Source organism: Kryptolebias marmoratus, linkage group LG3 (assembly GCF_001649575.2).
Source record: "Kryptolebias marmoratus isolate JLee-2015 linkage group LG3, ASM164957v2, whole genome shotgun sequence".
NCBI classification, from domain to species: domain Eukaryota; kingdom Metazoa; phylum Chordata; class Actinopteri; order Cyprinodontiformes; family Rivulidae; genus Kryptolebias; species Kryptolebias marmoratus.
Genome location: NC_051432.1, coordinates 7,308,666 through 7,322,156, shown reverse-complemented (window position 1 = coordinate 7,322,156; position 13,491 = coordinate 7,308,666). Strand labels below are relative to the sequence as shown.

The window sequence follows — 13,491 nt, the reverse complement described above, 5'->3', positions numbered from 1 at the left end:
GTGGACAACAAAACAATGTGCACAGCTTAAATGGCAGAACTGCAAGTCGTGCACACACAAAAAAGGCAGTGCAATAACAAATTCCCTCATTTTCTGGCAATTTTGAGTCGCCAACTAGTCTTCCATCAGTCACAGTCTAGTGAGATCCCACATTTAGAATAATTCCTTGGAGTTTCTGGGCCCACCCCACTGAGGCGAGGCCCCAGGTCAAACCCAGAACTTGTTGGACGGATTGTGTATCTATTCTAGCCTGGGAGGACCTTGGGATCCCCCAGGAGGAGCTTGAGAGTCCTTCTGGAGAGAGGGTTGTCTTGGTTTCACTCCTAGACTTCTGCGGCCCAACCTTAAATAAGCAGAAAAAGATAAACGGTGAACTGGTGAACACAAAGAGAAACATACAGATGGACAAATGGAAAGATGGATGCCATTTGCTCATATCCCAAACTGTCACTGAACGTATTTGACTCCTTTTTTGATGCCCATGTTTCCTTTACCTTCAACTCATGACACCACCGCTGAGTCCATTGTTCAAGAGGTTGTAATGATTTTGCATTAGGTGAGATAAAGACTGCAAAGATACAGAATGTAAAGATAAAACTTTTCACTTTAACCACTGATGAGGTCAGAGGTTATGTTAAACTCTACAGCTGATTCCATTCATATCCATTACACTCTGGCTGGATCAATAGTGCAGCAGCTCATTTCTCAAGAACTGTCAATAATGGAAGGCCTAATCTTTAAGAAAAGAGCTGGCCCCTATCAGAAGTTGGATAAATGAAGTATGGATGTTTATCAAGCAGGATGATTTCTTTTTTATTCAGATATGTGGGATTAAGTGTTTGATGTTACTCTTTGAACATATTATGAGCCAAGGGTGCATCAGATGGGAGGGGTGCCTGTTTTTTGTGTATGTATGCATGTCTGCCTGCGTGCTTCACAATGTGCACGTGTTGTCTTTTTTACCCCCCTTTTATGGCGTTTGAAATGTTTTTTTTTTCTTATTTAAACCATGTTGTTTTGGTACCCCTTGAGCTTTCAAACCCCTGGGTGGTCGATATGGCCTAGTTTTTGAATTTCCTGCTGCACACAGAGAAGCACTCAAACAACTAGCACACATACAATGCACTGTCAGCCCTACTTGCGCGGTGCACATGCAGACCCTGTGAGCAAATCGACAGAACATGTATGACAACGCTGAATTCTTTTTTTTATTTTTTTTTATATATTCCTAAAGGAATAAAAAAAAGTGTCTGAAAAGGGAAAAAAGGCAGATGGAGGAATAAATGAGGGTTTTTCAAGATGAAGGGGAGGAGAAGGGGGGTAGCAAAAGTATAATATGTTACAGTATATGGAATCGAGCCAAGACACACACTGTGAATAATCTGTAGTGGTTTTTTTGCTGAGCCGAGTATTGTTGCATTAAAAATATAATGCCGACTATGTCCCAGTGTCTGGCTTGCCTTAATGATGACAGCTCAGGGGAATGAATAATTAAGACACAGGGAAGAGAAACCTGCTTTTATGCTGCTTTAATAGTTTTCCAGTAGGCCTTACTCAATGCTATATTAAAGGAAATTGATATTCTGACCCCTGTGAGCAAACTGATGAGGTAGCCCTTAAAGTCTGGGTTTCTGGATGAACAATTTCTAAATAATGAATACTCTAAATTGAGCAGGAATTCTGCATGTATGAAGTGCAACGCTCAATAAAATAGTTCATGTAGTCCCAAAAGTAGAAACCTCTTAGTTTGTTTTTTAAACAAACAGAAATCCCACCCTAGGTTGTTACTACAATCTTGTCACAATTACAGTCATAGCCTAGGCATGCTGCCCAATCTTACTTCAAAATCTCAATGACAAAGCAACGCTGGTTTGTGCAGGCCCCACATTAAGGATATGCTGCCCACCAACCCTCCAACCAGGTCCCAAGCACTTTGAGTCGCCTTGTTGCGGAAAAGTGCTATATGAATAAATTTCACTTCATTCACTGCCACTATAATCATAAACGACTACAACTTCTCTGCAAACGTTTTGTACATTCTCAGAACCAACATGGACATAAGATGTTCTATCAAATATAATGGGCAGCCAAATGTGTTCCTTATACTTGGCTGAAGATGTTGCTAAGATTCTGGGAGGACCATGCAAAGGAGTGTGAAGTGTGAAGCCTAACCCTTCTTTGAATATAAGTCAAACCAATCTCTGACCCTGTAAAGGTAAAAGGGGATGTTGAAGTTCCCTATATTTGTTTTATAATGTGTTGAATGTGGAAAACAAATTGTATTTTTATTTAACTGAATTGACTGCAATTGGATTTAAAACTGACTTTATTGAGCTTTTTATTTTTGCTGTATAATGGCCTGACAACTTTTGTTGAGAACTGAGCTACGTAAATAAATCATACTGATTTATAGAATTACAGTATATACCTTAAAGTTACTAGGAAACAAAATTGTATTATTTAAACTTGTGTATATATAATCTTGTTTTAATTATCACTTATGTGCTTCAGTATCTGGCTCAACAATGACTTATCCCTAATAGTGAAGTGTGTACATTCCTGAAAAGCAGGAAACATTTTCTGATGAATTGTTTTTCATTTAGGAATGTAAGTTGACTTGGTATCCAATTAAATGCTTTTTTATTATTATTATTTAAGTAGAGTTTATGTGCAGTTGTACATATTCAAGTCATTCAGATTGACTAACTAGAAGAGACTGAATGTTTTGGGATTCAGTCAATATAAAATGGAAATTTCATACATATTTTACATTTTTGCATGTGCACCAGCAAAAGGAATTTTATACAGATGCAATCAATGACCAGGAGGATGAATCAAAATTCACAGAGGTGGATTGGTCATTCAAAATTCTAGTAATTTCCCAATGCACTTTGGTGATAAAGACATACAGAGATGGAGAGAAGCCTGCTGTTTTTTCCTCTATAAGGAGTGAATAAAACCAATCATATGCCATAATAGGTTGAGCTGAAATGTAACTCTCACATTCCTTTTTCATTTGTCATTTTGAAAATAACACATACCAGTGTAGAAGCAGACTAAAAAACATTTCTTTTAAAGCAAAACCCTACTTTCTGTTCATACTAATGTACAATGGAATACTGGTGTCACTTTAAGAAAAAAAAGATAAAGATTTTCCAGTTTTGAGATTTGTCAGATGTTATAATGTTCAAAATAATGCCATTAAAGCTGAAGTGATAAGAATGAAGTTACTATTTTATGTTTGAAAAATAAACCAGAATTGGTGCGACAAACTATAATACTCATCTGCTTTGTGTAAATGAACTATAGTGACTTTATTATTCAAAAGATATTTTATTTACAAGAAATTGATTTATATTTAACCACATAAACATGTGGTGGTAATAGGTATTAGTTTTTTCAAATGACTGATAGGCAACTTGCATTTGGAGCTGTACACAACCTGAAAATAACTTCTCAAAATGATTAGCAGTTTAGAACAAAGTTTGAGTTTTACTAGAGAATAATAATAAAAACAAAACAAATAAAACCGAGTAAACACTGACGCTTTGCAGCCGTGGCTCCTGAGCTGCTTCCAGTTTAACTTCAGTAGAAAATAGAATCTTTTCTTCAACACTTTGACTTTTTATCTTGAAATGTTTCAATTTGGTTGCCAACATTCTTAATTTTAATGGTGGCTTGACAAGTAAATATTCCCATGTCATTTTTTTCTGAGTGACCTTTGTCATAGTCATGCTACTTTATTAGTCATCCATAAAATATCTGATCAGGAAGCCTGTTGGTTTGTGTGTAACCATATAGATGTTCATAATGGTTCCACATCACCACTTAGGTTAGCTTGTTGTACTTCAGCTGATGGATTACCAAAGAAAAGAAAAAAAGCCCTCAGAATCCTTTGTGTGTTACTCGGAAAACCAAGAAACCAAAGTCATTTTTTGCAAGACAATAGACCTTTTGGTTCTTTTCCTTGTTATTTCTTTTTGTTGCCATTAAGTACCGTTGCTTAAAGCCATCATTTTACCAATGTTTACAGAGATTTTCTTTGTTGTGGTGCTACCACCTGCGTTCACGTTGTCAATCAGTTCTTTTTCTTGGCTGCCAGTCATTTGTATTGACTGTAACTTTGATCAAACTAATGCCATTTGGTCGTCTGTTTTGCTCCCTTTTCCTCTGGCAGGCTTAGCTGCAATGGGGTGATTCATGAAAGAGAATTAAGATTGACAGATGGATACAGATATAGCACGGGGCGTGTAGCAGAAAGATTCATCACCTCTAAATCCAGGTTTAGGCCTAAATCTACTGAAGACTCGAGTCCCAGAGTGTCTTAGATAAACGTCTCTGAAGCCTACGCAGCTTTCACAAGCAAAAGAAAGAGCACTGAACTTTAAATCAGAGAGTAAAGGCTTTATAATATGCACTTCTGCCCTCTTATATGACTTTATCTGCCCTTTCAAGGACAAACGAAACTGAGCTGACTGAAAAATTAACTCCCTGGCATACTGACACACCTATCTTTCATCACTGTTGTCTCTTTTAGTTACTAGTGTTGTGCGTTTAACGAGTAACTATCAAAGGATACAGAATTAGAAAACTGTGTACCACACATTAAGAAAACAGATCAATATTTCAAGACACAAATCTCTCTCTCTCTCACACACACACACATACACAAAAGCACACTCAAGATGAACCCACATAAATTCAGATTCGCAAAGTTACACAAATGCAACGCACGCTCACACACACGCGCACACATTTCATCCCACATGCTCTGTAAATAGAGAGCAGGATGTTGCAGACATTTGGGTGCATGGACAAACAAGAGATGTTCCTTGTGAGAGGATGGGAGTGAGATAGCAAGTGGGGAGGGACGAATGAGAGGTAGAGACGCAGAGAGACACACAGGAGAAAGGGGGTAGGTGGACAGATGAAGTGGTGACTCAGGAATGAGATGCGAAAAAGAAAGGATTCAGCACTTGGAATGATTCTCCTCCTCCTCTCCCCTCTTTGCTCGTCTCTCGGGGAAAGAAAGAGACAGTCGTGGATCTCCCCTATTTTTATTCTCTGCATCCATCTAAATCTGATCCGCCTCCCATTCTATGGCACATTTTTTTCCCCTCTTGCTCTGGTTTTGTCCTCAAATTTGCCACTGTCTTGTGAGTAGCAGCTGTCACCACTCAGCCGAGCTTGTAGTTAATAAAAGTAGGAATATTTAGAAGATGGGACACCAGCCCTCTACTGGCAAAAGAAGCAACAGAATTTTTTTTTCAAAGTTGTATGAAGAGAGTCTAAAAAAGCCGGACAGTGGTTCTTCTCACTAAAAAAAAAAAGTTTGCTCAAAAATAGAATATTACTTACAAATGTATATTTTTAAAAATTGTAGTGTGTATTTTTTATTTATTTATTTATTTGACCAAATCACAAAAAGGTCTATTTGTTCTTATAATCCTGATTTAAACTGTGGGGGCACAGTTAAACCCAAAGGGGATTAGACTGTGTCACTTGTGGTTAAGATGAGGGCGAGAGTATTAAATGCATATATTTCTTTTAAATGGCTATGCATTTCAAGGAAGATGTCACACATGCTTTTATGTTTACCAATCCATGACAATATTCAATATAATTTCACGAGTTACAGACTCATAATTACTTCAAGAAGGATGACATCTTTGTGTGCATATTTTGTTCAATGTTATACACTCATGTAAATGTGTTTGATGTAATGAAGTGTAGGTATGTTTCTTCTGGCTGTCAGCATGTACTGTATATAAACATAGGATTTTCCTGATTAAAAAAATGTGTAGTTGAGATGGTAAATCGCACTTCTTAATCCTGTACGTAAAAAAATAACAATACATCATATGAAATGGCACCATTGTTCTGTACATCTAAAGTCTTAAAGAGATATTTTGAATTTTTTTTGAAGTGGAGTTCTGAGTTTCATGTCAATGTGTCATATTCTTGAGGTGTTTTTTTCTTTAATCAAGACCCAAGTTGCTGATATCAGAGGCAGGACACGAGTAAAGGTAAATAATGAGCTGTATTCTACTAACAGTTTTTCAGAGAATTTGACATCTACAAGAAGAGAAGACAAAAATTACTGGTGATTCTGAAGATCTCCTGGAATGTTTGAATCTTTTGAATGTAATTAGGTTTACTTGTAACATTCGTTTTGCAGGAGATGAGAGGGTTCAGGAGAGAACGAGGGTGAGAAGGGTGACAGGGAGTCACCTACAATGAGTAGGTGGAGAGCGGACAGGCAGGTAGGTCTTGAGTTAAGTACCTACAATCACCATGGGACATCCAACAATTGGATAAAAACCTCATGTATCAGATCAGCCTTAAGGAGCAGATGACCTCAACAGCAGTCAGTGTGTGCAGCTGTGATCAATCAGCTTTCCTGAGAAAGCTGTTTGGGTGAATGTGACTTGTAGTGTAGAAGTGTTTTGAGAGTTTAGAAAGACTAGAAAAGTGCAATATAAATGCAGGTCATTTGCCATTTTACATGAAGGGGCAGAACTTAAAAATAGTACTGCAGCCCGCCTACTAGGGGGCACTCATCGTTTGTGCCGTCAACGTCTGGTTTCTGGTCCTGTCTCCAGAAATAGTGCGACTCAACGTGCTCTACCTGAAAGGTAAGTACAAAGAGGGAAGATGGCAGAAGGGAAGCCTCAACATCCTGAAACCCAGACACAATGCCACTCAGTTATACACTGTATAGTTCTGTGATGTGTAAGAATGTAATAATTAAATTTATGAAAAAAGAGCATGCCTAAACGGCTCCCAGCACCTCATTCTATAGTTCTGGTGTGTTGAATCTCCTAACCCCCTTTTATCGTACATCTTTGAAAAGGTGAAATCTTAACAGATCACCTTGTCAACCCACAGCAGAGGGTTGGTGGTCTGCAGCAGACTCTGATCAGACTTAAAGACTTATTTATTGATTTATTGAGCAAACAGTGAAATGGGACGTTTTTTTTAAGCAGAATTCGTAGGTGTTGTGAAGAAGGAGATCAGCTGCAGAGCCTCAAAGTTTTTTTAAAGGTCCAAGGAGTTGACAGGAACTGACATGTATGTTAGGTGGTCATTCAAGGAGCTTCATTTATTGTTTGTTTTTTTCAGTATATTTCATCTTTATCCCCACAAGTGGCTGCTTTAACTCATGTTAAACCAGTGTCTTTGCATCAGTTTTGAGGTCAAGTACGCTGTGGGCCATTATTTTTTTAAGGCATACATTTAGAAGTGGTGTTTACTCATTTGTAGGTTGCACAGTGAGGCAGATGGTTAGTACTGTTTCCTTGCTGCCAGGACTTCTACTTGCAGCGGACTGTTGAGCTGTTCAGGGCGTACCCCACCTCTCACCTGCTGACCTCTGAAGATAGGCACCAGCTCCTTGCAACACTGCACAAGATAATACAGGTACCAAAGATGGATGGATAGATTTACTAGTTTCTGAAATGAGCTTAGACAATTAACACTGATTAATATATGCTTTTTAAAATCTAAAGTCCATGTGTGATGTATCGTAGGGGACACATAAGCAGAAATCCTGCTGAAATACATGCTGAAATTGTTTGTTTTCAATGAAATTTATTATTTTATCTTTGTAACCATTCCAAGGTGCTACAAACATAAAACACAAGGTTACAAACTAAAGACAAAAAAGAAAAACAGTATCTAAATCATTCAAACAGGTTGCGTTGGTTTAGCAAAAAAAAAAAAATATTAGGAATGTAAATGAGTTGGTTTCATTTGTAAAAAAAATTATAGCAAATTTACAACTTGAAAGCATTACTGAATGTCTGAAAGCTGTACTGTATTACACTGTAGTGTATTTAGAATATTCATCTGGTTTTTAAACATTATTTTTCTTTCACATGAGTGTAATGGGCTAAAAACTGGTGCCAAATCATCTAAATCTAGAAAAGTAGAAATCTGATTAAAGTGTGAATTTACTGTGAGTTTTTTTTTATTATAACTCCAGTGGTAGCAAATATCTTTATATCCCAAAATAAATATTTTAGTCATTCTGAAGTGGTCTTTTGTGTAAAATTTACAAACAATGAATATCTTACCTGTTAATATTGTTTTGTACAGCATCAGTTTGGTGAAATAGTTCGAGTCTGACCAGATTGTTGAGCTAATGGCTCATCTGAGCAAGACCAAAGTGGATCACTGTCATCTTAAAACAACTTTAGTCTTCAAAATTTCATCGTGGCCCAAGCAAACCCTCTTGTTGAACGTTTATATGTCTGTTAATTTTGTATTACTTGGGTATTTCGGTAGAAATATCATGAAATTCCTGCTTGAAGTGACCTCAGGTTGCACTGTATTACCACTCACTGCTGCTGCTGCTAATATTAGCGCTTGCAAAAAAATACCCAGAATGCTATAAAAACTATTGCTTGAATGTCTATGACATTTTTGAGGTTAGATTTGTTTTAGGACAGTAGTAATCAACTTTGGTCTTGACAGCATTTGCATTAGCCATCAGCTTGTCAATATTGTCAGAATACATAATTTGTGCAATCCTTAACCAAATGCACTTTTGAGTTCAAGTCAGAGGTCCATTCAGCTTGGCTACTATTGAGCATGATGAGAAAAGCAGTAAATATTTGCACTTTAGTTTATTTCTTAGATAATACAGTATTTACTGCTAAAATTTGACCAAAAATGGCTGCAACAATACTCAAGAGTAATTGGTCAGTCTAGTTCCTACACTGGTAATTCATATTTGTGTGTACAGATCTGAGCCATTCTGGAGCCATTCAGTGGCATATCTTTGTTCAATGGCAAAGTGCACTTGTAAAGTTTAAAAGAAAAAATTTTGTACAAAAAGCAGACATTTTGAGGTAAAAACCTCCTGGCTTGCTACGTAAACACTGAAATATGTGTCACTGGAATGTTGAAGAAAACCTTAAGGAGGTACTTGGAAAGGGAACACCAAGGTCACAACAAAGTTCAATTTTGATTCAGAAGCGCCAAAAATAAAAAAATAAAAAAATGCAAGGATCATCCAAGAAAGGGTGAGATGGTTGAGAAGAAAGCAACACACAAATAAAGGACTACTCAAGGTCATTAGCATCTCAGTTCACAATATTGCCTATATATTTTTTTTAAAAAGTACTCATCACCACATAACCATGTTCTGATAACTCAAATATCTTTACTGCGAGCTGTGGCCTAAAACTGGGGTAACTTAGTACCTAAGACCAGAACATGGAAGTTGAGGTAACAAAGAATGGACGCCCCCTAGTGGCTGACTGCAGTATAAGTTTTAGGTACCGCCACTCCAATATAAACGACTGGTTCATTTCCTGACTAAAATATGAAGAATACACGTCAGATTTTTATTTTCAGTTATTGAATGTTGTTGATTAACGTAGTTTTTACCTTGCTGCTGTATGTTCAAATATTAATATCTTCCATATGCTTTAATTACTTATGTGAGGCTTAAAGAAAAGCGTTGTATTACACTGATTGACAGTGTCAAAGCCTGTTAAGGTAGTTTTTCACTGAGCTGCAACTGTTGGGAGACTAGTTAACTTAAAATTGTCTGTATTTTTGTGCACGGCTTGCAAATCTTCATTCTTAGCTGTGCACATTATTTTCTTGTCCACCTCAATTTGATTTGTACCCACACTGGCAGCCACCCCCACATTTATGGTTTAATATATTGGAGTACACTTTTTGAAATGAAGATCGACAGAATTGGACCAGTTTTTCAAAAATTTTAAAAATGATCAGCATTGTTTTAAGACATTTAATTTTAAGGTTTGCTCTCAGAGAGAAGCTCCAGAGTAAAGTTGTTGCACACATTTTTTGAGCATGATCAAAATGCGTGCGACAAGGCACCCTCATGAGAACTGTAAACCCTCCAAAAGTCGCAAGACATTCTGGATACATTTGTGAGACTCCCTTATGAATGCTGTTTGCCAACTAGTAGCAGCTCAGTAAACAAAACAAAACAAAAAACAAAAAGGAAAAGGAAAAAACAGACACCTTTACCAAGTTGGGAGGGTGTCTAAGTGGGACTTTAATATCAAGGGTACAGCCCCATGTCTTTGGTGCGCAGACTCCAAAAATACAACATGGCAGCACCATCAAGATTAAAAAAAAAAATCAAAAAGGTGTTTCAGTTTCCTCCCATTGTTCAAAATTAAAGCCACTGTGATGGCCAAATCCATGGCCACACTCTAAAGCCTTAATGTCAGTAACTCCCTTTATATACTTTATTTATATTTTCTTTCATACAAACACAATAATATTTTAGCTGCAATAAAAACATTTATTAGTTGATTTGAATACATTTGTTCTATTTGTTAGCGTGCCCGTTTAGTTAACAAATGTGTTTATGTCAATTTAATTTGTTGCTTAAGATTAACTTTGTGTTTGTTTTTGCCAGTCCTTACCTGCCTTGGAGTTGCCAGACAAAAGATGGGGGCCAGGGCTCAGCAGGTTCAAATGCTGATTGGACTGCACCACTAGTTCCTGCTGGCGAGGGGGATTTGTAGTTTCTTTGTTTGGATAAGTTTCTGTATTTTAAGTGAATATGAGTGTTTAAAGTTTAATATTTTGGGTTTTTGCTTTTGGATCTTTAGTTTAGCCAAACTTAACTGTACTGTCATTTGTTTTGTGTTGTTTGTAATTGTATTCTGTTTAGTTACCCCTATTATGTCTTAATTGGTCTGATCAGCCAGTATATAAACCCCTGTGTGTCATTTCTTAAGGAAGGTCAGTTATGTTTGTTTGTGCAGCCAGGGTTTGCATCTTTTTGCCTGAGTTCAGTTTTTCTTTTTTGACCTCTTTTATGAGCTCAGTTTGTCTTTTTGTTAGTTATATTTGTTGGGTTAAAATAAAATAAATTATTTTTCTAATATATCCTGGGACTCCTCCTATTTTAACTCGGTTCTTCACAGCCACAGTGTCAGTTTATGTGTTACCATGCTGCATTTTTGGAACTAGAGTGCATTCAAGACCAATGTTGCCAACTCCACAGGAAGAAAAGTAGCTGCTGGCTGTCCTAAACATTGTTAGAAGTCACTAAATCGTTGCTTAATTAGCCAGCGAGGACAGTTTGAGTAAAAAACAGCCTAAATATGTTTAGAAGTAAAAATTTACTTTCTTCTGTTGATTCTTGTTTTTCTTTTGTGTCACAGTTCCAACCATGCTCTTTTATCCTGACCTGGGACTGGCAAGAGTATCCCAAAAGAGACACTTGGTCTTATTTTAGTGCAGTGATTTATTTCAGAAAAATAATTTTTTACATTTACATCCAGCCATGAATTAGTCAGCAGGGGCTTCTCACATGTGCGATTTATTAGTAGTGGGTGGAATATCTCCTGGTCTGACTGCAGCTGGGAGGGACGCTGCAAGTGCTTTGGGACAGGGGAAGGGCCCGCAGTAGCACCTGCTACGCACTGGAAAGAGCAATAGGTGTCTTCACGTCAGAATCACCGAAAATATCCAATAATACTAAAAAAAGTTGCTAGATCATTAGTCCCTTTTTTTGAGACGTAATCACCAGAGGCGTCTAAAAACTTGCTAAATGTTGCGGCAAAGTTGCTAAAATGGTAGCGCTGCTCAAGATGTAGGGCTGGGCCACTGATAAAGTCCTGCCTAGATGCCCTCATAACTCGCTATCAGGCTGTCATATTGTCAATCACAGTGTAACATGACGCGTTTCTTAAAGCCTCAAACAACTAATTAAAACTGAACATGTCTGAAAAATGCACATTCCAGCAGCAGGGTAAGAACTACGTGAATCCACAAAAATCAACAACTAGCAAACATGATCTGAAGTGTATTTTTACTTTTTAGCGAGGCAATTGGCCCATTCGTTTACATGGAGGAGAGGGGGGACTTCAAAACTGTTTTGCAGTAAACCACTAGGTGGCGCATCCCATGGTGGCTTCAACTTCCAGCTCAGGACCTTTCTCAAGTTGTAGTCTATCTTGATTGGCAGGCCCCCTAAAACAAAATGGACATTTTGGCAAAAAACAACAAGAGGCTTTGACCACTTTTATTAATGTCAATGCTTTGACAAAGAACTCCCTTTCAAAACTACTTCCCATTACTCACTATTACTTGTTTAAATATTTTTTTGCTGAGTCCCTTTTTTTCTTTTTTTCTTTTTTTTTTTTTTTTGGCATTTTCTGCACCAAAGTCATTTGTGCAACTTTCAGGTGGGGTGGCCTTTCTGTTCGCTCCCAGTCCGTTTCAGTCCTCCTCCTCCTCCTCCTCCTCCTCCTNTCTCCTCCCCCCTCCTCCTCCCCATCCGCTGCTTATCTCTGCGCGCATCGTCAGCAGTAGTTTGAAGTGAAATCTGACAGCCGCTGCCTTGCCCGCTCCTTCTTCCCTCCGTTCCTTTCACTCTCCGGCGCATCGTCCCGTCTGCTTCACAGAGGTAAATAATAAAAAAAAGAAAAAAGAAACACAAACCCCCCCCGGTCGGGTTTACCGAGCTCTACCCTTGTTGTTATTGATGGACTTTCCTCTAAAATGGGCGGGTGGGGTAAGATGACTGACCTCGATTGCCGGCCGAGATGCGAGCGTCTTTCTCTGTGTTTGTGTTTGTGCGCGACGCGCTTTTTTCTCCTCAGATGCGCTCTCGCCTTTTTATTTTTCCCTTCTTCCTTTTCTTTTGTTTTATTTATCTCCTTTATTTCATCCCTCTCCCCGCAGCTCAGTCGGGACTGGTGGGACCGCGTCTGACCGCTGTCTTCAACTTGGGGGCTGAAGAAAGACCTGGGAAACTCCTCGGGATTCTCCGCACACCGAGCGCTGATCCGGATCTTGTGGTGAGCACGCTGACTTTTTTTTTTTTTTTTTTTTAATTGGGTGGTGGTGGTGGTGGTGGTGGTGGTAGGGGTTTGGCCACAAATTCAATAATTGCCGCTTGATTCCTCTTCATCTTCTTCTTGGTTCGTCCTTTTGCATCCTTAAAAAGTGCCCCATCTGATTTGCTTATCTAACAGGCTAAATATAACCCCCTCTGCTGCTGTAGTTTGCCTTCAAAAATCACCACCACCATGAAGCGCACTCTTTCCAAGTGTTTCAACATTTTGTTTTTATTTTTATTTTTTAAAGATGGTCCTCTCGCCCCTGTGGCTGCCCCTCCTCCTCCTCCTCCTCCTCCTCCTCCTCCTCCTCCACACACACACACACACACCACCACCACCACCTCCTAACATGGCAGAGAAGTTTCCACTTCTTGTGAATTAAACGTGGCCACTTGTGACAATTAACTGGTGCTGTCAGTATTCCTCTCACGGAGGCTGAGAGGGGTGAAATAACACCGGGCTGAGTGTGGGAGAAGAAGAAGAAGAAGAAGAGGGGAGATTAGGTGAGGGGAAGAAAGAAACATTTCAGGGATCCCTAAGGGTGAGGGAAGGGGGGGAGTATTGCAGCTTCCTTTTCTTTTATTGAAGGGGGAGGGGGGTTATTAGTCTTTTTATGTCTCCACAATGATGATATGATCTGATACTGCTC

The 13,491-nt window shown here is 38.5% G+C and overlaps 1 protein-coding gene across 13 annotated transcripts in view; it reads left to right on the top strand.

The window, feature by feature from the left end:
- Positions 1 to 12,272: 12,272 nt before the first annotated feature.
- Positions 12,273 to 13,491, top strand: part of LOC108241532 (receptor-type tyrosine-protein phosphatase delta) — a 241,498-nt gene continuing 240,279 nt past the window's right edge. For all 13 annotated transcript variants that reach the window (XM_037974801.1, XM_037974796.1, XM_037974799.1 and 10 more), the window contains exons 1-2: positions 12,273 to 12,406; positions 12,685 to 12,800. The gene's annotated coding sequence lies outside the window, so the exon portion shown is untranslated. The remainder of the gene's footprint in view (positions 12,407 to 12,684; positions 12,801 to 13,491) is intronic.